This window comes from Cupressus sempervirens, chromosome 11, assembly GCF_028749045.1.
Source record: "Cupressus sempervirens isolate cs-2001-9-10 chromosome 11, ASM2874904v1, whole genome shotgun sequence".
Classification (NCBI taxonomy): domain Eukaryota; kingdom Viridiplantae; phylum Streptophyta; class Pinopsida; order Cupressales; family Cupressaceae; genus Cupressus; species Cupressus sempervirens.
Window position 1 is genome coordinate 636,941,010 of NC_143128.1, and position 27,099 is coordinate 636,968,108.

Sequence of the window (27,099 nt, forward strand, 5' to 3'; positions counted from 1 at the left end):
CTTTAGCCAAATGGGATTGAAGATGTTAAAACAAAGATGAATGATCTCCCACTTCCCTATATTAGCTCTAGCTAAACAACCTATGTAGGAGCCAAAGATAGAGCTATTGGTATGTTAGGTAAAATCACAATTAAAGGCCTTCTCACCTATATCCCAATTAACAAGAACCTTAGTCCTATCATCTACTAGATTCAAAATTCTATTCCATCTCCTGGGTTTGACATACCCCCAATATGCCATAGTTCGAACCTCTAGCACATGATACAAAGAAATCAATGACTCCATGGAAACTAAAATTTAAAGCTAACACTAAGTAGTATACACCTAGAGATGATAAGAGTATACACTAATAGCCAAAATAAATAGAAATCAAGAGCTAAGGAAAGACCTAGAAAGATCTAGAAAGGAGAGAAAAACACATGTCATACTAATTGTAATCAAACACTGACATGCTAAATACCTAGTAAGAAACATGATTGCCACATTGCTGGCAGAATTTTTCTTTTGAAAAGTTTTAATAATTGGAGTTATGATACTTACTAGCTTATATACTTATTATTTTGAGACTAATTTAAGGTTTGAAAAGGATAAAAAAGGAAAAAAGAAAGGATAGCGCGTGAGGCATAGTATGGGGAAAATTTAAAAAAATCAACCCAGGAGCCATGCCTAAGGCATTACCGAGGCTTGTAGAATAAAATTCTCACCTTCAACTCCTTTATTTGCTAAATAATTTTCTTATGTGTTTCCTTCATGATGTTTGTATTGAAACCTAGTTTCTTCAAAATTCTCAAATAAAATTAGAAAATTTTCAAGCTTTGAGTTCATTACTCAATTTGAAGTTTTTCATTTCCTAATGGCATTAATTATGATTTGGGAATATCCTTCTATGACTATTATTTTGAAATTTTTCATCCCATTCTGATAAGGCCCCTTTGATTTTGATTATTTTTCTTAAATAGTTATTCATAACTTCTATTATGCTCACTTCTACTTTGTTGAGAAAGGAGGTAACACTTAGTTCTACTGGGGATATATTCTAAAGTTTACCGTATATGCTATAATTATTTTCTTTATGCCATCCCAATAGATGACTATTAGGATCCTCAAGGAGAGGGGAAGTCCAACATAAATTTTATCAGAGCCAATACCAACTTTATTTAAGATAGGTGTAGTTGTATAACAAGTGATTTGATGTCTCAATACTTTCCTTACACAGACAACATCTTGATGGGCCTTCAAATCCCATCTTTGTAAATCTATCAGTTGTTAGAATTCTTTTTTGCATTGTTGCCCATAAGAAGATTCTTACCTTTGGTAGACATGTTGGGTCCCAACATACGTTGAGAGGAATTTTTATGTTTTCCCATCTTTGTGAGTTAATAATTAGATTGTATCCTTTCTTGACAATGTATCATCCATCTTTGGAAGCTCCCTAGATAAGTTTGTCTTTCCTATCTTTATGTTTAACCTATCATTGTTGGAGGATATTTTCAAGGATCTCTTTATCTTCAGGTGTTAGATCTACATTCTCCAAAGTTTTCCATGCCTAGATATCTTCCCCATTTTCCTTTCTAATATATTTATAATTAGATAACTTTGTCCCCTATAAATTTACAAGCACATTTTGACATTAAGAAAAATGTTAGAGTTATTTAATGGAGGCAGTCCATCCAAGGAGTCCTCCTAGAAAAGAGCTTCATCATGTCTTCCTATGTCCCAAGTGGCATATTTACTAATCATATGTCCTAATTCCAAATAGTGATGTTGGATCTTCCACATTCAAATATTTACTGTATAAGATGTTAGCCCATTTTCTCTCTCTTTCTAGGTACATTTACCATACTAACCTTGCTCCCAAAGCTTCATTTTACCAACGAAATTTCTTAATGCCTAATTCACCTCATTCCTTTGGTTGACATATGCTCTCCCATTTGATCAATGATGATTTCTTTTTTTCATCTATTCCACTCCATAAGAAATCTCTTAGTTTTCCTTCTAGTTTTTTTGTCAATATTCTTAGTTAAAGGCATGCACGACATTTGATAAATAGGTATTGCTGAAAAGATAGATTTAATTTTCAACTCTCTCCTAGATTTTGTTAACCATTTCCATTTCCATGTTTCTATCTATTTATTGATTCTATCTAAAATATTATCCTATCCTTCATTCTTCCTTGCTCCTTTTCCTAAGTGAATCCCAAGGTACTTATATGGGAAGATACCCTTCTTATATCCCATCTTATTACATATAAAATCCTCCATTTCTTTTGAAGTATCAAGGAATTTTTTTTCAAAATTTTTGGCATTCACTTTCTATCCTGATGCTTATGAATATTCTTGAATAAAATGTTGAAATTTTTGTGCTTCTTCCTTAGTACTAATCCATGGTAGAATAGTATCATCAAAAAACTGTTGGTGGGTAATATTAGGGATGTTTTCTATCACTGCAATTTCTCTTATTTTTCCTACTTCTTTAGATTTCTTTACTGATCTCCTGAATGCTTCAGCCATGATAATGAATAAGAAAAGCAAGTTCAGGTCTCCTTAATGAATACCTCTCGATATACTAAAATATCCTTTTGGGGTTTCATTTGTAAGAATAGAGATCTTTGGTGATGAAATACAATTAAATATTACATTGATCTATTGGTGTGAAAATTGGAAAACTTCTAATGTTTTACAAAAATATCCAATCCACTACATCATATGTTTTCTGGATATCTAGTTTCATAAACATATATGCTTCCTTATTGGAAAAGGCTGAGTGGATGGTTTCCTGAATAATCGATAGCCCAGGCATAAAGCCAGTTTGTTCTTTTGAAATGATTTTATGTAGGATTTCTTCAACCCAATTTTCTAATGCTTTAGAAAATATTTTGTATATGGTGTTACATAGAGCAATAGATCTAAAATCACTTGGAGTTTTTGTGGCAACTATTTTTCGAATTAAGGCAAGTAAAGTATGGTTGAATTTTGTTTGTACTAATCCTCTATTTTTGGATGCTTCTATTGCCTTCCATAGATCTTCCCCTATGATATCCCAATATTTTTGAAAGAAGAAAGCCTAAAACCCATCCAATCCTAGAGATTTATCTGGATTAAGATTAAGAGGGTCATCTTAATTTCCTCTATAGAAAATGGGTTATTAAGTACTGAATTATCTGCTGTTGTGATCAATTTTGGAATGACACTAAGCATATTTTCTTGAGTTGTTCGATTTGAGAATTCAAAGTTGTTAAGAATATTTTTATAATACTTTATAAATATTTCTACTAATCTAGAGGGATTTTCTTCCACATTTCCATCACTATTCTTAATTTTAGCAATTATATTGATAATCTATTATGGATTGTGCTATTATGTAATTATTTTGTATTCCTATCTCCTTCTGCAAACCATTTTTTCCTGGATTTATGTCTCCAAAATATCTCCTCCTTGTTGGAAATATAAGAGGAGTAACTAAGAGGGTAGAGGTGAATCAGTTACTACTAAAGTAAATCCTAGATCCCTTTAGATATGAGTTCAAAATAAACTTTGAAAACTAAATGTTGTCGATGCTCGATAAATACACAAAATGTTTTAACTCAGTAAATACTAATTATAAAAATCTTTAAATGTTATCTTTGATTACCATTATCTTAACTTAGTTGTAAACACATAAAAGAAAATAGCATGAACACATTTGACACTAGGATTTAACATGGAAACCCAATTTGGGAAAAATCAATAATTGCAACTAGTTATAGTTTTCACTCTTTTGAAGTGAGCCCTATTAGGAGCCAACCCTATTAAACGTTACAAAAAACACTATTAGGTGTGACCTTGTTAAAGGATTTAATCACCTTGTTAGAAGTGGCCTTGTTAGAGGCCTTTAGACAATTCAATAGGAACTTCCACCCTGTTAGAGGTTTTACAAATAGCTATTAAGCCAACTCTGTTAAGAGATTTTGATCACTGCTACAATGGTTAGAGAGTAACAATGAGATGACCTAGTTTGTATACAATTGATTTACTAATTATAGATCTCAATTCTGGTTTTACTTGATCCTTTCTGATTGAATATATCTTTTCTGCTTCACAATGATATTTTGCTTATCCTTCTAATTCGCTACCTTACTACATCATTAGATCTTCAAAATTATCCATGCATTCACATTCTTTCACACTTTCAAATTTTCAACTTGACCTTATACTTATATCATTCATATTATCAAGTTGGTTCATATACAACTTAGAATAATTAATATTCATCTCCTCAGTTGGCTATAACCAATAGATAAATCAATTAAACTCAATATGCCAAAATAAGAAAATCCTTTGCTAGCCAACCTAGCTCGATAGGTACTAACTCAAAAATGATTTCCTATGTTAACCAATAGAAGCTTTGTTAACACTACAAACTTGCAAAGATCCTTTGGTAACTAAGTGAGCTCAGTTAACACTAGTTTCATCCAACTTTTCCTTCATTGACTGAGTGAGCTCAGTTAGCACTCATCTTTTGTAGACTTTCCTTCGATGCTTGAGTGAACTTAGTAGAATGATGCAAGAGAATCCAAAGGTATAAGGGCAATCCAGTGTCACCCAAAAAAATATATCTAGACATAGTTTCTGTTTCATGTGTTTTCATTTCTAGTAGGTCAAAAGGTTGGACAGTTTGAAAGTTATCGCAGTTTTTTAATTTCTAGAGACCTCCTAAGAATGCTTCAAAGTCAGGTTTGAGGTACTAAATGACCTCAAATGGGCCTAAAAAATGGGGGATGGGTGAAGCTGGTCCATAAGGCTATAGAGCACTCCAAGATCTTTTCAAAAATGTAAACGGTTTGTCAATCAAAGCTACAGTTCAAAATTTATGCCTCCTAGAAGTTTGGCTACCATTTCTGGATTCTTCTAATTTTGCACCAACTTCTAAAATGACTTTTGGAGCCTTCCATTTTGGTGGTTGATGCCAACTAGCACTTTCTAGAATGTATTCCTAATCCTTAACCCTTTGGGGTCTATTTAAGAACATTTATGGAATTGTAAAAGGTAGTTTAGAGTGGAGTTTGAGAGAAGGTACTGGGAGGAGAAATTATCTCCAGATTTATACTATTGTAAGCCCATAGAGCATGTTTTGGAGTCTATTTACTCTGCACTAAGTGTATTAGCATATTTTCATAGTTAATAAAGTTTTTCTTTCCTGTTGTGTCCATTCTATACTTGGGTTGTGTCTCCATCAAGTGGTATCAGAGCAAGTTTTCTTGAGTGTGTAGACAGAGTGCCGACTATGAGGTAGTTTGCATGATCTGATGGATGGATCTAGACTAATTGTAGTATTGAATGCTTAACTAAAAACAAAACTCAACGAAAGTCTTAATTCATTTATACATAAGTAAAATTATGCATTAAAACTAAAAAACTTAAGGTGAGAATCAGAACATAAGAGAGGAGAGAAAAAAAAGTGCAAACAAGTTTGATTTCAAAGTTCGCCACAGAACGTGACTATGTCTCCGGGTCAACTCCAATAGAGTACAACCGATCTGATTAATCTCCAAAAATCAATTACAAATATGCACCAAAGAAGACTATTTCTTCTAGCACTTTGATAGCATAACAATACTCTGAAGTACAAAAATGGCTCCAAAAAATCTCCTAGAAAAATCTCCCTTTTCCTTTAAAAAAATTTCACCAAGAGAAATTTCTCTCAAGTCTCCCTTGTTTTTCCCCCTTTTCCAAATGACATCCTACCCCCCCCTTTTATACAAAATAATTTGCCTAAATTGGCTCAAAACCAATTAAGGGTATAAAACAAAACATCCCCTTCGAATAACCCCCTTTGCCATTTTTACACTTTGGCATTTATATAATTTTAGGGGTTAATGTTGTTAAAAATAACAAATAAATCTATTTTAAGGGGGCTCCGCTGTTTGATATAGGTTAAATAACACATCTTCCATACATTTAACAAGCCACATTAGTGGTGTATTGGCATGTAGCTATTTTAGGGGCGGCCAGGTTGAGGGTTCAACTCCCACCTATGCATCTTTTCAAACGGCTTTGGCGGCATTCATAGTTTAAATAGAAAATCTATTACAAAGTTGCTAAATGCTCCATGTGGTCTAGTGACAAGGAGGGAAAGTGGTAAATGGGAGGTTGGAGGTTCAAACCTCCTCAACAAATTTTTAAACCACCAAATTTGAGCTTGAGGTGCCATGTGGCACTATTTTATTTGCTCATATTTTTGACGTGTCATCACTTGAGCTGCTAATATCATGATGATGTCATCACTATTACCTTTTGCCTCCAAAATTCAAATGGCCATAACTTTCACATATGAAGTCCATTTTTGACGAAACGAACACCATTGGAAGACTCTCATCAGGCTCTTCATTTTGAAATCTATTGTTGACCACTTTCAAGATGGTTTGATTTTGCCCCTTATCTAGCCCTCTAGTCTACCTATTGACCAGAACTTTGACTGAGCATAACTTGCACAAACAAACTCATTTTTGCTCCATTCAAGTTGCATTGGAATCAGGACGCTGAGATCTTTTTGATGGTACACAAATTTGGAGATTTGAAGAGACTTCAATTTTCACTAAAATTATCCACTAGATCATTGCACCAGGACTATGTGGTTGTGGATTTGAGTTAAGAAGATGCCTCCATGAAAAGAGCATGGTGGAAGGGCCAAAGCTATTAATCTTGAGGAGGTTAGAGCCCTCCAAAGGCTGGTTCAAGCATTGCAAGAGGAGCTCCGTAGAGGAACAAATGTTGTTGTAGGTGATGAAAGTGAGGATGACACTGAAGAAGAAGAAATTGGACTGGAAGGGGAATTTGAAGGGGAAGTTCTGAATTAGGTAGAGGAGAGGCTTTTTAGGGCCATTACAAAGTTTGGAAAAGACCTACAATTGATGTGGGTGTATTTTTAGGAAATCTAAAATCGGATGAGTTGATCGATTAGATCAATGAACTAGAGGAGTACATTAAGTATGAGGATATCAGGGATCTAGATAGGGTTAAGTTTGCAAAGGCCAAACTGAAAAGCTATACCAAAATCTAGTGGTAAGAGGTTCAATTGGAAAGAAATAGAAGAGGAAAGGAGAAGATCACAAGGTGGGATCGCATGGTGGACAAACTAAAGAAGCAATTTATTCCTGTTGACTATGAGCTTGATTTGTTTAAGAAGATACATGGGTTAAAGCAAGCAGGAAAATTATTTCAGGAATATACAGAGGAGTTTTACCAACTTCTGATTAGAGCAGGACATACCGAAGCAAATAAGGAGAAGGCTTCTTGTTATATTAGTGGGTTGCGACCTAGCATCCAAGAGGAATTAAGTCTGGTAAGAATGACCACCATTGAAGAGGCATACCAGTTTTCTCTACGAGTTGAAGAGAAGCTAAATAAAAGGTTTGAAGGGAGACAAAGAGGGTGTAGTCAAGGAGGAAGGGGTAGTGGTAGGTCATTTGAAGGCTGAAATGAGACCTAAAAGAAAAATGAAGATGTGGGTACTAGTAGGAACTAGAGGAATGAGGATTTCAACCGCTCCCATGATCAAAACTTTGGAGATCAAAGAGGAAGAGGAGGATTCCATGGTACCTATTTCCATTGCAATGAACAAGGTCATTGTGCCTTTGAATGTCCTCAATGACAAGGAAGGACAGATAGGAGAGTTGAGGGCCAAGCTAGGGTTGATCATGTGGATGAGGATGCATAGTCAACACATTCAGATGATGCAAAAAGAGGAGAGACTTTAGTAAATGAAAGGGTCCTAATAAGTGGTGAAATTGAATCGGGACAAAGGAGGAATCTATTTCGTACCAAGTGCAAGTGTGAAGATAAATTGTTAAGATGTGATCATTGATGGTGGTAGGACTGAAAACTTGGTGTTAGAAGAGATGGTCTCTAATCTGAAGCTCAAGAGGGAGAAACATGCCCAGCCCTATCAAATCGCTTGGGTGAAGGATGATCATAAGGTCCTGGTAAGTGAACAATGTTTAGTGAAGTTTAAAATTGGGAGTTACCATGATGAAGTTCTCTGTGATATTATTCCAATGGATGTCTATCATCTATTGTTGGAAAGATCGTGGCAATTTGATAGGCATGCAGTATATGATGGTCATGCAAACACATACTCTCTAACAAAGGATGGAGTTTACCACCAACTAAAGCCCATGATAAAGGAAGGTGAAAAGGTATGCAGTAGTGCTAGGATATGTCTTGTTGATCGAAGAAAGTTTTTAGATGGCATGAAACATCAACGTATGTGTTATGCTTTGATTCCTAGAAAAGCTAAGGAAGGTAGTAGTGAAATACCACTTGAAGTTTCAGAGTTATTAAGTGAGTTTGAAGATATCATCTCTGATAATGTTCCAGAAGGATTTCCACCTGTAAGGAAAATTAGTCATCAAAAATATTTAATCCCTAGAGCTAGTTTTCCTACAAGGCTGCTCATAGGATGACTCCTACTAAAACTGAGGAGCTAAACAGATAGGTTCGAGAGCTATTGAGGAAGGGTTTGATTCGAGAGAGCCTAAGTCCATGTGTAGTACCTACAGTACTGGCACCAAAGAAGGATGGAGAGTGGAGAATGTGTATAGACTCATGAGCTATAAATAGGATAACCATCAATTATCGGTTTCCTTTGCCAAGAATGGATGATCTTATGGACTTCTTGAATGGAGCTCAGTACTTCACAAAGAGAGATCTCAAGAGTGGCTATCACTAGATATGGATACAAGAAGGAGATGAGTGGAAAACTACCTTCAAGAGCAAGGGCAGTCTTTATGAGAGGCTAGTCATGCCCTTTGGATTGACGAATGCCCCAAGCACCTTCATGTGGCTTATGAATGAGGTACTTAAGAAGTTCTTGGGAAAATTTGTTATTGTCAATTTGGATGATATTTTAATTTTCAACAAGACTTTGGAAGAACATTTATTGCATATTCATAGTGTCCTTCAAAGGTTGAGGGACGAGAAACTATTAATTAATCTGAAGAAGTGTAGCTTTGCTAAAAAAGAGTTAGTCTACTTGGGGTTTGTTGTATTACCTGAAGGTCTCAAAATGAATCCAAAGAAGGTAAAAGCCATCTTGGATGGCCTACTCCAAGGTCTGCTAATAAGGTAAGATCATTCATGGTCTAGTTAGTTTTTATAGGAAGTTCATTAAGAATTCTAGTGGCATATGTGCACCCCTAACTGACACAATAAGAGGGGATAGAAAAGAGTTCAAATGGACTACGGTAGCAGCAAGAAGTGTTGAATATCTAAAGAAGAAGGTGACAGAACAACTTGTGTTGGCACTTCCTAATTTTAGTAAGGTGTTCTAGGTGGATTTTTATTCTAGTGGTAGTGCTATTGGGGTTGTATTGAGCCAAGAAGGTAAGCCTATTGCATACTTTAGTGAAAAATTGAATGATGCGAAGAAGAAGTATTCTGTTTATGATCAAGAGTTCTATGCAATAGTTCAAGCCTTAAAGAAATGGAGACATTATTTATTGCCAAAGGAATTTTTTTATATATTGATCACCAGGAATTATAGTACCTAAATAGCCAAGGTAAATTGAACCAAAGGCATATGAAGTGGGTAGAGTTCTTATAGAGCTATACATTTGTGTTGAAGCATAGAAGTGAAAAGTCTAATCGGGTTGTAGATGCATTGAGTAGGAGGTAGTTGTTGCTTATAGTAATGCAAGTTGAAGTAGTTGGGTTTGATGAACTCAAGAACCTGTACCCTAAGGATCTTGATTTTGTTGAAACGCAGAAAGCTTGTAAAGAACCTATTTCCATAGACAGAACCAAGTGGTTAGACTATTTGATTCAGGATGGTATGTTGTTCAAGGGTAGTCAATTGTTCATTCCAAGGAGTTCCATGAGAGAAAATTTGATCAAGGAGAAATATAGTGGAGGGATGGTAGGACATTTTGGTTGAGATAAGATCCTTTCCATTATTAGAGAACATTATTTTTGGCCTCAAATTTCACAGTATGTGAAGAAGTTTGTAAAGAGTTGTTACGTTTGTCAAGCGGCCAAGGGATTTAGTCACAATAATAGACTATATCAGCCATTGCTTATTCCATCAAAGCCATGGGAGGACATAAGTATGGATTTTTTTATTGGATTACCGAGGACACAAAGGGGGAATGACTCAGTATTTTTGGTGGTTGATAGGTTCTCCAAAATGGCACATTTCATTCCATGCCACAAAACTCATGATGCCATCCATATTGTAGACTTGTTTTTTCGAGAGGTGGTGAGATTACATGGTCTCCCAAGGAGTATAGTTTCTAGCAGAGATACTAAATTTGTGGGGTATTTTTGGAGAACATTGTGGAAGAAGTTGAGAACAGACTTGAAGTTTAGTTCTACACATCACCTACAGACTAAAGGATAGATTGAAGTGGTAAATAGAAGTTTGGGCAATTTGCTAAGATGTTTAGTTGGGGATAAGCCCAAGGGATGGGATTTTATTCTACCATAAGAAAAATTTTCTTACAATAACTCTATAAATAGGAGTACGGGTAGATCACCATTCCAAATTATATATGGAAGTAGCCCAAGGACTACACTAGAATTAAGGAAGATAGAGCAAGGGGAGAGGACAAGTGTTGAAGTAGAAAAATTTGTTGAACATATCAAGCATCTACATGAGGAGGTCTAGACACACATTACCAAGATGAACCAATAGTATAAGGCTAGGGCTGATCAAAGGAGAAGACATAAGGAGTTCTAAGTAGGGGATCTAGTCATGGTACACTTAAGAAAAGAAAGATTTCTAGTAAGTACTTACAACAAACTGAAGATGAAGAAATTTGGCCCTTGCAAAATTCTAAAGAAACATGACTCATGAAATGCATATGAAGTGGAGTTGCCAGATGGAATTTCTCCTATCTTCAACATTGCAGACTTAATAGAGTATCATGATGATGGTGCAGATGAGGGGTTGATGCTAGAGCCATGTCCAATTCCTACTTCCAAGAAGGAGGAGATAGAAGAGATTCTGGATAGTCATGTGGGTAGGAGTACCATAAATAGGAAGTATGAAGAGTATCTGGTTAAGTGGAAAGGATGGCTAGTAGAGGACTCAACTTGGATATCAGCAGCTGAGGTTTCCAATTTGGGATTTCCTCTACCATCCATAAAGTGACAGGGTCACTTTTCAATCTACCCTGGATGTCTGATGCAGGAGCATCTAGAGGTATAAGGGCAATCCTATGTCACGCAAACAAATATATCTAGACATAGTTTTTGTTTCACGTGTTTTCATTTTTGGATGCCCAATAAAGGTTTCAACTCTCATAGTTCCACTATCAGTGTTTTGGGTTAGAGTTTTTAAGCACCTTGGGATATGTGTAAATGCCAAAAAAATAGGACTATTTAATTGAGCCATAATTATGGTAAGTTAGGTGTAAATTGGAGGGATGATTAAAATTTTAATTTAGAATATTCCAAAAAAAAAATCAGGTCAAAAGGCTACACGGTTTGAAAGTTAGTGCAGTTTTTCAATTTTTGGAGACCTCCTAGGAATGCCTCAAAGTCAAGTTTGAGGTACTAAATGACCTCAAATGGGCCTAACAAATGGGGGACAAGAAAAGCTGGTCCATAGGGCTATAAAGAACTCTAAGAGCTTTTTGAATATGTAAACAGTTTTTCAATCGGAGCTACGGTTCAAAAGTTATGCCTCCCAAAAGTTTGGCTACCATTTATGGATTCTTTTAATTTTGCACCAACTTCTAAAGTGACTTCTAGAGCCTTCTATTTTGGTGATTGATGCCAACTAGCACTTTCTAGAATGTATTCCTAATCCTTAACCTTTGGGGTCTATTTAAGAACATTTCTGGCATTGTAAAAGGTAGTTCAAAGTGGAGTTCGGGAGAAGGTATTGGGAGAAGAAATTATCTCTAGATTTATACTATTGTAAGCCCATAGCGCATGTTTTGGAGTCTGTTTACTCTGCACTAAGTGTATTAGCATATTTTCATAGTTAATAAAGTTTCACTTTCCTATTGTGTCCATTCTATACTTGGGTTGTGTCTCCATCATAGACAATGCCTTCTAAACTAGGCAAACATAGGAGCACTCGATAGACACACAAAATTATCTTTGCTGCCCAAGTGAGGTTGACATACACTAAATGATAATGATATGATACTTGTGTAACATCAAAAACAATACACAATTAATTAATTGTATCCAACAATCTCCTTCTTTGGCATTGATGGCAATGCAACATATCATAACATAATGAAATATTAGAACAAGAATGAAGTAAGGAACATATCCTTAGTTTCATTCTGATTCACATCTATGAGAACTTTCTTTGTCAGTTTGACCTCTTTCTTTTATTAGGTTCTCCTTTTGTCTGCAAAAACTTCTACCAAGTTCATTCTCCCTCACATATATCTATTCATAAAGTTTCTATGATAGAAAACTTCTCCCTCTTACAAAAAACTTCTCCTTCTAATTAAAATTTCTTATGAGATATGATAGTAAAATTCCCCCTCTTTGACAACATATGTGAAAGACAAAAATTCTATTGGTATCAATGTACCTTGAGTATTGATTCATTTGCAATATGCCCTTTATGAATTTTGCACCAACTGATTGATCTTCAATATGTTCTAGTTGATGCATCACTAAACTTCATTTAGTGAGCTTCAGATAGGGGAATGACCACTAGCTTACCTCTTAGATATAGAAATGCATCCTTAGGTAATGGCTTGGTGAATATGTCTGCAATCTATTCTTTTGTATTTACATATTCCAATCTAACTTCTTTATCCTACACCAATTCTCTTAAGAAGTGATATTTTATATAAATGTGCTTTGTTTTGGTATGCATCACTGGATTCTTTGATATATTGATTGCATTGGTGTTATCACAGTATATAACTATTAGATCTCTAATCTCCATCTTCATTCCTTCAAATAGTTGTTTGAACCAAACAATGTTAGAATAATTAACTATTGCTACCACATATTCTATTTTTGTTGTGGATTGAGAGATGCAATTTTGTTTTTTTCTTGTCCAAGATACTAGTTTGTTACCAAAAAAGAATGCTTCACCACTAGTGCTTTTTCTGTCATCAAGACTTCCTGCCCAATCAGCATTAGTGAGCACCTTTATGTCTAGATTACCTCCAAGTTTATGCCATAAGCCATAACCTTTAGTACCATTCAGATATCTCATGATTCCTTTGATTCCCATCATGTGATTTTCTATGGGATTTACTGAGAATCTTGCCACCATATCAACTACTAATGCAATATCAGGCCTTGTATGCACTACATACTACAATTTTCTAATCATAGATCTGTATGTGGTATGATCTACTTGTTTGGAATCATCATTTTTGGAAAGCTTATGTCCAATAGACATATGGGTTCCAACTGGTCTTGAATCTTCTATTCCAAACTTCTTTAGTATCTCCTTGATATACTTAGATTTAGTAATGTAGATACCATTTTGTTTCTTCTGTATCTGCAACCCAACAAAGAAGTTTATCTCACCAAAAATGGACATTTCAAATTCTTTACTCATTTCTTCTAAAAATTCTTTTCACAAGTCATCATTTCTTATGAATAAAGTATCATCAATAAATATTTCTACCAACACAATTTTCTTGTCTAGTCCTTCTTTGATATACAGGCTACTATTATCATTTGGTCTTTGAAAGCCAATTTGTATCAACTAATTATGAAATCTTTCATACCAAGCTTTGGGAGCTTGCTTGAGACCATGTAATGCTTTGTGTAATTTGTAAACCATTTTTCTTTTGATAGGATCTATAAAACCTTTTGATTGTTCAATGTAGACTTCCTCATCAAGAATTCCATTCAAGAATGTAGATTTAACATCCATTTCATACACTGTAAATCCTCCATGTACTACATATGCTAGTAAAGTTCTAACACATTCTAATGTTGGAATAGGAGCAAAATTTTCACCATAATCAATACCTTCTTCTTGAGAATAGCCTTTACATACTAGTCTTGCTTTATTTCTAGAAACTTTTCCATCTTCGTTCAACTTATTTCTAAACACCCACTTTGTGCCAATTACATTTTTATTCTTGGGTCTAGGAAAAAAAGTCCAAATTTTTTCTTCTCTATTTTTTCTATTTCTTCATTCATTACTTCAACCCAACTTTCATTATCTAGAGTGTCTTTAACATTTTTTGGTTCAAATTCAGTAAGTAAACATGTACCTTTTAATTTGCTTCTTGTCATTATTCCATCAGATTTGTCTCCAATGATCTGATTAGGTGCATGATGCCTTCTGACATATCTTGCTAACATAGGTTCTTTGGATTTGGAGTGAGTTTCAATGATTTCATCTTGAACTTTAATTTCAAGTTTGGGTCCCACTATCTATGACTCGAGTCGATTAGACTCGATTTGAAATAGCTCAGTAGCTTATGACTATGATTTGGGTCCTTTAGACTATGACTCAAGTTGCACTATTTGCAACTCAATAACTATTGGAGATTTTAAAAACTTGAGAGATGAAGTCTCCTTTCTTTTAGATAGATTTGACAGGGTATCAAGGTCATAGTAAAAAAATCTTTTGTAATCCCCTGGCTCCTTGTTGCTTTCCTCCTCACTCTTTACTATAAAATCATCAATTCTAACATGTGCACTTTTTATAATTTTATGAGTAGACAAATTCAAACATTTGTATACTTTACTTTCATAGGAGTATGCTATAAATATCCCTTCATCACCTTTTACATCAAATTTTCCTTTTCTAGATTCTTTCAAAATATAACATTTTCTACCAAATGTTTTCAAGTAACTTACATTAGGTTTGTCACCATACCATAGTTCATAAGGAGTTTGATTTGAGTCTTTCTTCAATTGAACTTTGTTCAAGGTATGAACTGCACTGTTGATTACTTCCTTCCAGTATTTGATTGCAACATTCTTTTATATCATCAATGTTCTTGCACAATCCATGATGGATTTGTTTCTTCTTTTAGCTATACCATTTTGTTGTTGGAAATATAAGAGTAACTAATTATGAAAATATTTAAATGTTATCTATGATTACCATTATCTTAACTTAGTTGCAAACACATAAAAGAAAATAGAATGAACAAATTTGACACCAGGATTTAATGTGGAAACACAATTTGGGAAAAATCAGCAATTGCAAATAGTTATCATTTTCACTTTTCTGAAATGAGCCTTGTTAGGAGCCAACCCTTTTAAAGGTTACAAAATACACTATTAGGTGTGACCCTATTAAAGTATTTAATCACCCTGTTAGGAGTGGCCTTGTCAGAGGTCTTTAAACGATTCAATAGAACTGCCACCTTGTTAGAGGTTTTACAAATAGCTATTAAGCCAACTCCATTAAGAGATTTTGATCACTACTACAATGGTTAGAGAGTGATAATGAGATGACGTGATTGGTATGCAACTGATTTTATGGTTACAGATCTTAATTCTAGCTTTACTTGATCCTTCCTGATTGAATATATCTTTTCTGCTTCATAATGATATTCTGCTTATCCTTCTGATTTGCTACCTTACTGCATCATTAGATCTTCAAAATCATCTATTCATTCACATTCTTCCACACTTTCAAATTCTTAACTTGACCTTATATCATTCATATTTTCATGTTAGCTCATATACAACTTAGAATAATTAATATTCATATCCTCAATCAGCTAGAACAAATAGAAAAATCAATTAAACTCAATATAACAAAATATGAAAATCTTTCATTAGCTAATCTAGCTCGGTAGACACTAACTTAGAAACAATTTCCTATCTTAACCAACAAAAGCTTGGTTAGCACTAAAAACTTGCAAAGATCATTTGGTAACTAAGTGAGCTTAGTTAACACTGGTTTCATCCAACTTTTCCTTTATTGATTGAGTGAGCTCAGTTAACACACATATTTTATAGAATTTCCATCGACACATGTGTGAACTCAATAGACACTACCTTCTGAACTAGGCAAACATAGGAGCACTTGATAGACATAGAAAACTGTCTTTACTACCCAACTGAGCTTGGCATACGATGATTGATAATGATATGACATTTGTGTAACATCAAATACAATACACAATTAATTAATTGTATCCAACACTCCTTTGCCATTATTACTTCATGTTTTTCTAATAATTATTTTTCTCTAAAGACATTTTCATTGTCAATACCATTTTTAATTTTTTCTTTAAATATGTTGTTGAATTGTGTTTTATTCCATTTTATGATTTTTTTCTTTGATCATTTTCAATTTAGATACAAAATAATACATTTTTGGCCCTTTAAATTTACCTTCTTGCCACCATAGTTTTATGCATTCCATGAACTTTTTATCTAGGAACCACATTTGTTTGCATTTAAATGGGTTCCTAGAGGGTCTATTAGGTCTACTAATTCTATTCTAACTGAGTAGTGATCTAAACTAGCTATAGGTTAAATAATTGCTTGAATTTTCAGATCCATGTTTGTTAAATCTCCTTTAAAGAAGAATCTATCTAGTTTTTCTACTATGTAACTAAAATATTTTCTTCTATTGTTCTAGGTGAATATGTTGTTGTTGGGTGGGATTTCTAGAAGCTTATTGTCCCAACTCATTTTAGAAATTCCATAGTTGCTCCTGTGATCTCTTCAGTTCCTCCATACTTTTATTCTAAGTTCAAAATTACATTGAAGTCTCTTCCAATAACAAGATTTTAATTAGGGTAATTATCCATAAATATGTTGATTTCATCCCATAATTTTCTCTTGTTTGTTGTTTGTGTAGGTCCATAAACATTAATTACTATTATCTAAAGATTATATTTGTAGCTCAACACTCTACTCCCCATCTAATTATTATTAGATTCTATAATATTAAGGTCTACCTTCCATAGATTCCATATAATTCCTAATCCTCCTAATGCCCCTTTTAATTCTCTAATTTTTGTTTTCCACTTTCCTATTTAGAAATAAATAAATTATCACCTTCTTTTCTATTTAGTTTGGTTTCTTGTATGAATGTAAGGTCTAATTCAAATAAGGTGAGGTTATAGTTTAATAATAATTTCTTGTTAGGGGCATTCAAACCCCTGACATTCCAAGTTGTAATCATCATTGAACTATGGGAAAGCTCTTCCCCTTCCCTGCATTTAAGACTTCAATTTTTTTTGTCTCCTTAGGTTGCCCATCAACCTCTCTTAATTCCTTTAGTGATTTCCTTCCTCTCTTCATTTTCTATTTTCCACATTTTAGAGTTCTAAAACCTTCTTGGTTAATAGAGATGCCCAAGTTATCCAATGAATACTGATCATTGCTTGAGTTTATTTCTTCTACTTTTATTAAGTCCTTAAATATTTGATCTTCTAATTCCGTTTTATCTCTATTTTGTTCTTTACTCTCTTTGAATTGTTGTTTCAACTCATTGACCTCCTCTATCTCATTTGTTTGATGTATGTCATCCGAAACCCCAAACTCTTCCCATATTTGATTGTTTCCATTATGTTTCTTTTCTATCATTTTCTCCTTGAAGGTTGTTTTTTCGTCTAGGTCAAATTCTTTGATGCATGTTGCTACTTCTATTAGTATTAGAGATTCCATAGTTTCTTGTTTTTCTTCTCTATCTCCTTCTTTAAAGAGTTATCTCCCATTCACTGGTGTTTGTAAAAAAATATAGCTCTTTTTTGTTGGTTTTTTCTAGATTGTTATGTTGCTCCATTTTGCTAATGAAGCTATTGGAATCAAGATTCCATGTTCCTAATTTTCTCTATTCTCTTCTACTCTATGTTCTCTTGAATCCTTTTTACTATTCTACTTGTGGGAGAATTTGTTTGATCCTTTCCTTTGGGTCATTTTTCTTTTATGGATTATTTTCTACTATCTTTTATTTTGGTAAGTCCCCTCCTACAATAGGATTCTCTTTACTAAATTTATTTTTGTTTTGATCCTCTTCTGTACTAGTTTTCACTATTGCTCCATCTTTTATGATTTCACTTATTGATATTTCCTTTGTTTCTTTTCTAATTGACTCTTTCCTCTTTTCTTCTTTCTGGTCTTGTTGTTCTAGTCTTCCATGATCAATATGATTTTTTTCTCCTAATATTATTTGAACTTCAATGCCATTTTGTAATAATAAGATATCATGGGAAATTCTATTTAAAATATGTATGCTAAATTCAATATATTCTAACACCTTGTTCTCTCTTTGACAAGCCTTGCATTCTTTGAGTTTTGATAATTTTAGCTAATTATCTTGACTATCTTCTATTTTCTTTTCTATTTCTCCCATTAATTCAATTTCTCTATTTTCTATTCTTTGATCTACTAATTCTCTATCTTCTATTTGTATTTTCTATCCCATTATCCTCCCTTCTATTGTTTTTTCTTTGTGATCCTTTCCATTTTTTCTTATCTATGGGATATCATCCTTTTGTTATGTTATTGCCTCTACTCTTTCCCTCCTTTTTCTAATATTGATGCTACTAAGTGCTTCTTTTAAATTTGATATTTTATATTCAATGTTTAGATTGGGTATAATAAATCCTTATATTACTCCTTCAAATTTTGTAAACCCTAATTCATATATGGGTCTATTTGTTATGACATTTTTTTGCATTAAAACCCTTTAGGCCTATTTTTGTGTTTACTAAAAATTTAATGTTACTGGATTTGTTGAAATCTAATTTAGTAACTATTAAATTTCCTAGAGATTTACCAATTTTGACTAGGGTTTTGATATGATTTAATTCAGGAGGAAAGTTTTTACATTCAAACCAATTAGGTGCATGAAATTTCTTGATGTTTTCATTGACCAATTTGGTTCCCAAGCTAAAAATTTGATAGAGTATCCTTTATAAAAATATTATGAATTTCATACTAATTTATTCCTAATCTCTTTTTTTACACAATGAACATACAATGAATATTTAGAAAAGGTTCTGATACTTACCTATTGCTCACAAATCTTTTCTAATCTTCTTACTAGTTTTAAGATTAGCTTGCCTGGTTTGCACCAATATGCAAATACACCTAGCTCTAAGCATTCTAACCATTTATCCTCTATGTACCTATTACTTATGATCTGAATACCATAATATTGTATATGATTTTCTAGGGTTCCTTTTCTTGAAGGATTATAGGTGATGATCGTTTGTAGGGAGAATTTAGGCTTTCAAATTTTTAATAAGGGTGTGGGAAGCCCTAAGATTTGATTCACATAAGTTATTCTTATGCTTAGGGCCTAAAGGGATATTATTTGTTATTGAAAATTTTGTGGGTCTTGGCTTACTAAAAACCTTAAAATCTTCATTCTTCAACTTGGGTCCTTTCTAATCATCACTCAATGGTAGCTTCCTTGCATGTCTTGTTTTATTGAATAAAACCTTTTGATGTTTGACTTTATCTTCTTCCTAAAAGTTATTTGGTGCTATGTCTATATTCTTTTTGAGGTGATATTCCCCTCTTGGTCTTTCTTTTTGTCACTTGTTGCCATCCATTTCCTTCTTCTAATCTAGTAAGAGCTTGGATCTATTTGTCTTGCATCTTGGTAATTTCTTTACCCCTCGCTTCCTGAATTTTAACTAGGCATTTGAATTTTTCCTTCCTTTGTCGATTGCTATCTTCAAGATTTGTAGATAGGATGTCGAATCTATTTCTGGTGGTAACATAGGGAGGTTCTGGTTGACAAATTTGTCAAGGATTAGGGATGATCAACATTTATTGTGTCTTTGATCTTTTCCTATTATGGTAGATGCGTAAATTTTAATTTATGTGATCAAATTTTTTTTAGGAAGATACACTTGTGTTTTGTTGTTTTTGCTAAATCTTCTTTTTCTAGTATGTTCACCATTTTTTAGATTAGAATTATAGTTGTAATCAATTTTTTTTGTATCTTATTAATATATATTAGATATTTTATTTAATATTTAATATATGGATGATTTGAATATATGTATACATTATTTTTATTATTTAATAAATTTAATTTAATAAATGTGTTATATGAAGGTGGATGTAATTGTTATTTTAGTTATGGATTAATCATTATGTGTTATGTTATATTTTATGATGTAATACATAAACTATATATTTATTAAATTAAATAATGATGTAAATTATTTAATAAATGAATTATAAAATATATGAATAAGATAAATACTCAAATGCTTTTAATGGATTGTGTAGACCAAATAGAATAAATTATGAATCAAAATATACAAAACTTCCTAACTAGAACTTTGGTTAAACATAGATTCTATGAGTGACCCATAGTGAATTGACAACGAGACATGCTTTCAATCAACTATAATTTGGAGCCTAAATAAGTTGAACATCTAACATGGCACAATAAACTTTTAATTCTAAAATAGGAAATTAGAAATTTAAACATGATTCTTTTTGAGATTGAACTTGGACTATCAACTTGTACAACATAATAATTCAAAATTATTAATCAACATTATCATTGTTGAATACAATTATCCAATTATTTATTGTCATTGATGTTACACAAATGTCAAGCTTTAATCAAGCATAGTTAGTGTAAGCCCAACTTAGTTAGGCACCAATGGAGATTTCAATGTGAGTAGAGAAAAATTCAATATAAACCAAGTTAGGCTAGTTAATGAAGAAAGTTAGTGTTAACCAAGCTTTTTAAGCTAGCAAAGAAGAAGTTAGTGTTAATTGAATTGGGTTAGTCATTGGTGAAACATTAGTACTAACCGATTGTTCAGTCCAGTATTAGCCAATTGACAACATAATACTGTTGTTAATTATTTGGCTAATACAATCCAACTAAATAGATGTTTATTGATGTTTTAAAAGGGCTTACAATGCAAACTTTCCTAGTTTATCATATATAAGAAAAGGTCAAGTTGTGAGGATTAAACAGGGTATGGAAGTTGAATAAAAAGATGGATATATGAGTGAAGACAAGGCAAAGTAGAAAGTGTGAAGGTTAAACTACAAGGAAACATTTGATCAGGAATGATTCAAAGGTTAATCCATAACAGTGATATGAATTTGCAAAGTTAGTTGCTTCATCAATCATGTCAAACTACTATTTCTTTATGACCATTATAGCTGTAAAGAAATCTCTTAACAAAGTTGACTTAACAGTCATTTTGTAAATCCTCTAACAAGGTAGCATTTCTTGATTGAAGTGTCTTAAGACCTCTAACAAGGACACTTTTAATAGGGTGATTCAAATCCTCTAACAGGGTCACACTTAACCATGTGTTTTGTAACCTTTAAGAGGGTTGGCTCCTAATAGAGCTCATTTCATAAGAGTGAAAAATTGTAACTAGATGCATTGGTGGTTTTTCCCAAATTGGGTTTCTATGTTAAATCTTGGTGTCTCATGTGTTCATGTTATGTGCTTAATGATTTATGTTTCTGCAATGAAGTTACTAAAGGTTAATACACATTAATATCTTAATATTTCTTTTTTGACCGAGTTACAATGAACATCTAGTTCTAATCGAGTAGTACAAGTACTTGGTTTCAGAAGCAAAAGTTTGTGTTGACATCTAAATGACTTGGATTTGTTTTTGTTGTAACTAATTCACCCATCCCCTCTTAGTTATTCCTCTTATATTTTCAAAAATTGGTATAAGAGCATTGGTGCTTGTAGAAAAAAGGTTTTAAAGATATAAGCTAAAGATTAGGATGTCTTACAAAAGGAAGATTCCTAAACTTAGCAGAGAAAACTTTTCATCATGGAAATAGTTGATGAAGATTCACATATCAAGCATCAATGATGATGGTGTATTCTACCTATAGAAAAAATATGTAGCACCATCCAAGCCTATGTACATGGAATAGATCAAAGAAGTAATAGAACACAATATTATGATGATTGATATCGTATCCTCTTTGAACTTTTCTGAATTTGAAGAAGTCAAAAATTGTCCTACTACATTTGACATGTGGGAAATTTTGAAGAAAGTCTTTGGAGGTGACAAAAATGTGCAAAGAGCTAAGGCATAAATCTTAGGAGGAAATTTTGATTGATTGAAAATGAAAGAAGGTGAGAACATCACCCAATACAATGAACAAGTCAAAGAAAGTGTTAGTGCAATCAGAGCATTAGGTGGAACAATTGATGATGAAACAATAATTAGAAAGATACTAAGAACTCTTCTTCCGATTTGTGCAATTCAAGTTTTAACTATTCAAGAGATGAGATACAATCCTGCACATGACCTAACCCTAGATACTCTTATGGGAAGATTGACTTCTTTTGAGTTGGACAATTTTGATAATTATTCTCCTTCTTCTAACAATCTTGAATTTGCATTCAAAGATAAACTAACCCTCGGTAGAAAAGGAAGGAAATCAAAAGGAAAAAAAGTTGACACTAAAGATGAAAAGGATTTAGATGAGTACCTTGAAGCTATTAAGTCTCTCCTAGAAAAATAGGTAGCACAGGGAAAAGGAAAAATCAAATGAAATATTCAATTGATTTATTTCTCATGTGAGGAAGTTGGACACATTGTAGCTAAATGTCCAAACAAGGAAGATAAAGAAGAAAGGAATTTCAAAAAAATCAAAGGAAACAAAGACTTCAAAAGCTACAAGGACTTCAAAATCAAAGGTAAGAAATCATGTTAGATTGCAAAATATATTGATAGTGATGATGAAGAAGATGAAGTAGTTTATATTGCTATCAAAGATGAATCTAATGATGGGGAAAATGAAAAGATGGAACTTATCTCCCATGTTAGAAAAAATGGTACCTGGATCATAGATAGTGGTTGTTCTCATCACATTACTGGTGTTAAAACAAAATTTGAACATTTAGAATAGTATGATGGTGGAAGTGTTAGATTTGGGAACAATGAACCATGTTATGTAAAAGGAAAAGGTATCATTGTATTGAATGATGAAATCAAATGTGAGAATACTTATTGGGTTGAAGGATTAAGACATAATCTACTCAGTGTAGCTAATCTAAACAATATAGGATACTAATTTGAATTCATGAATGGGAAAGTGAAACTATTGGATGGAAAGGGAAAACTAGTTGGAACTAGAAATCAAATTAAAGGTAATTTGTTTTATTTAGATCTCAGGGAAAGCTCTTGTTTACTATCTCAAATTGAAAAAAGTTGGATATGGCATAAAAGAATGTGTCATGTTAACTTTGATAACCTAATCAACATAAGCAAGAATAATATAGTAAGAGGTATACCTTATCTAAAGAAACCTGAGATAGGAATGTGCAAACAATGTCAAATTGGAAAAATGAGTAAACAAAGTTTCAAAAGTAAGTCCTATAACTTTGAAGATGTTTTAGAGCTAGTTCACATAGATATTTGTGGGCTAATTGGTGTAGAAAGCTACTATGGATATGTATATTTCATTTTATTTGTTGATGATTACTCTAGATTGATGACTGTAATGTTTTTAAAAGACAAGTCTAATGCTTTTCAAAAGTTAAAATGGTATTTGGCTAGAGTTGAGAAAGAAACATGGAAAAATCTAAAATACTTAAGATCAAATAGAGGAGGAGAACTCATCTCAAATGAATTCAATGTGTTTTGCAATTAAAGATGAATTAAAAGACACGTATCAACACTTAGAACTCTAGAAAAAAATAAAATAGTAGAGAGAAGGAACAGATCCATCATGGAATGTGCAACAACATTATTATCATAAAATAATGTTGCACCAAAGTACTAGAGAGAAGCAATCAACACAATAGTTCACACACTAAGCTGAGTTCAATTGAAGAAAGTTAAAAACAAAATTGCTTATTGATTATGGTATGAATATAAGCCTAATGTTTGTTATCTTAGAGTATTTGGAAGCAAATGTTATATCTTAATTTCTTCATCAAAATTGACATTCACATAACATAGCTTACTAGTAATAGTATTAAAATCATTTAAATGATCTACAATAGATACACCTTCTACCATCTTCATATTAATTAAACACTTCATGAGAAATACCTTATTTGAAGTAGAGGGCCTTTCATACAATTTTGCTAGGGTTTGCATCAACTCTTTTTTCGTCTTTTCTTTTGTAATGTTAAATGTCACCGATAATGCCAAGCATACTCGAATACTTCGAAGTTCCTTTCTGTCTAAAATCTCCTTGTCCTCATCTATCATAGTTCCTCGTTTCTTTGTTTTTCTTTCCAATGGCTTCCATAAATCCTTCTGACAAAGATAGTCTTCCATTTACATTTTCCATAACTAAAATTTCTACCCATTAAACTTCTCAACCTTTAGCTTACCCTCATTTACCATTGCTCCCACTCAACCATGAGACCTTCCTCCATAGGATTGCTATAAAAAAAATGACGACGATCTGGCTAAGAAAAAAATTGATGAAAGTCTAGCTTTGATACCACTTGTTAGGATTGACTACAAACATAAATAAAAATTACATACAAATATAACCAATATTAGAAAATAATAAGATCGCATAGAAGAGAACACAAGACACCAAGATTTAATGTGGTTCACCTAATCCCTGGGCTACCTTCACCAACAACTATTCCAATATTATTACTATCCAGTGATAACAATACACAATCCCTTATAACTCAATACTGCCGCTAGAAGCTATAATATCATCATATATTATTAAATGCCTAACGCTAAGCCTTTTTATACAAGCTTTTCCCACTTACAAAATTAGGGCTAGAATAAGTTGTCTAATAGAAAAATAACAACTGACACCTTTACAATATAAGGTCATTTTTTTCTTCAAGGGTTTTCTCCCTAAAAACCCTTATAGGGGCACTACCCCTAAACCCCCAAAGAAATTGATGAGAATCAGAAGGAAACTAAGGATATTATTAAATTTCTCATACTATTATCATTTTATGTTGTCATGTTCTGTTTCCATCACTGTCAAAGAGAGATTTTGTTGGAAACAATTCTTCAAATATATTTTGCTATTGGTGTTACACAAATGTCTATATTAATCGAGAAATGGAGTACTTACAGTATTAAGCAAGCATATTTAGTATTAATCAAGAAGTCATGTAATGAAGATCATTTTAGTGTTAACTGAATAGTTGGTTAATGAAGGATATCCTACTTGCAATATTGACCAAGTGGTCAGGCATCAAAGGACCTCTAGTGTTAACCAATCGTTCAATCCTAGTATTGACCGAGTGACAACATAATGCACTTTTCAAGTAATTAATTTGTTGAGGTTAACTATTTGGATGTCTAATGATTATGTGAAAGTGTATTCAAGATGACTTATCAAAGACAATGATATATAAGAAAGATCATGTAGTGATGATATAAGGAACAAGTGGTAGGATGTTGAATAAGATAGATATATGAGTGAAGACAAAGAATTAAAGTGTGAAAGATAAGCTACAAAGAATATTATGATTAGTAAGGACCTAGAGGTCAAGCCAGAATAGAGATGTGAATTTGGAAAGGAAGATACTTCATAAATCATGTCAAATTATTGTTACCCTCTAAACATTGTAGCAATAAAGAAATCTCTTAACATAATTGACTTAATAGTCATTTTTAAATGAGGAAGGGGAGGAAATGAAATATGCTGATGAGAGTGAGGAGGAGATGGAAATTATGAGGGAAGAACTAGTTGCTAAAAAATGGAAGAGGGAAAAAGAGATAGAAGCTAAGGGGGATTTAGGGCCAGGGCTAGAAATCTCAACAATTCCTCTTTCCCCTATTCATCCCCAGGAGCAAGAGAAGGAGAAAATTGGTGGAGAGGGTGGAGAAGTGATTATTAAGGATATGCAAAATGCATGGATAAATTTCAATGTAAGAACATACAAGATGGGGATTGTCGGAGAGACAATGAATACTCAAATCTTGGAAGAAAAATAGGGCTAGCTCCAATTTGAAGAACTCATCGATCCAACTATGGTGACAATAATGGATAATGCTAGGGAAACAAACATAAATTTGTTCAATAATGCTTGAAATAGAATGATTGACAATTTTAGGTCAATCAAATGGCTTTACCACAAATTGGAAGAGGTCGGGGAAAAAATTAGCCAACTACAAAACAATAGGAAGAAGCTAGGTCCTAGAAATCAAAAGGACTAGGAGGATCAAATCAATTTAGCTGAGAAGAGAATCTTGAATTGGAAAACTATAATCATAGTCTACCAAATCAAATGATTTCCATCCTCAATTCTATCAATGATAACATTTTGTCCCTTACTAGAATGTTAAAAACCAAAGGTCTGCTAGGCAAGAGTGAGGACAAGGATAGAGAAAGAGCTAGGGTGGAAGAGGATGCAACAATAGAAATAACTTTCAGCAGCCTAGATTAGGAAGCTTAGAAGAATCAGGAGTAGATGGTTGAGGAGACTCACAAAGTCTATGAATCAGCTTAGATGATGTAGGAGCTCGAGCGAAAGACATAAGAGTAATCATGGTTTATTTTTTCCTATCTTTTGTTGTTACTTTACTGCTATTTTTTGTCAACTTGGCTTTTTAGTGTTATAGCTTTTTGGATGAATATTGAACTGGCCTTTTAGTTGGCCTTTGTGTTTGGCTGGGCTTTCATGCTTATTATCAACCTTATGAATTGTCTATTTTTGGTTGGGCTTTAACTACTTATTATCAGCCTCAATTTTTTTTATAACTATTGGGTTTCAGGGTCCCTCTAAAACTTTTTTTTCTTATCAAAAATAGTCATTTTGTAAATCCTTTAACAATGTGACATTTCTAGATCGAAGTGTTTGAAGACCTCTAACCAAGTCGCTTTGAACAAGGTGATCTAAATCCTCTAACAAGGTCATACTTAATAGTATTGATTGTATCCTTTAAATCCTCTAATTAATAAAGATCTAATAGCTATCTTGATGTTGTCTTTATGTTATCTTTTTGTTATCCTTCTTCGTATTTGATCTTTTTTTGGTTTTTTGTACTAGCTTGTCTAGTTGTGTGGTGTTAATGCATAATTTCTCCTAGGATTTCTTTGTTTATTTTCTTGTTACTTTGTAAAAGGTTTTGGATCCTTACAAAACCTATTTTTACTTAATCAAAATAGTATGTATTGTAACCTCTAACATGGTTGGCTCCTAATAATGCTCATTTCGAAAGAGTGAAAAATATTGTGATTAGTTGCATGTTGGTTTTCCCAAATTGGGTTTCCACATTAAATCTTGATGTCACCTATGTTCATGTTATTTTCA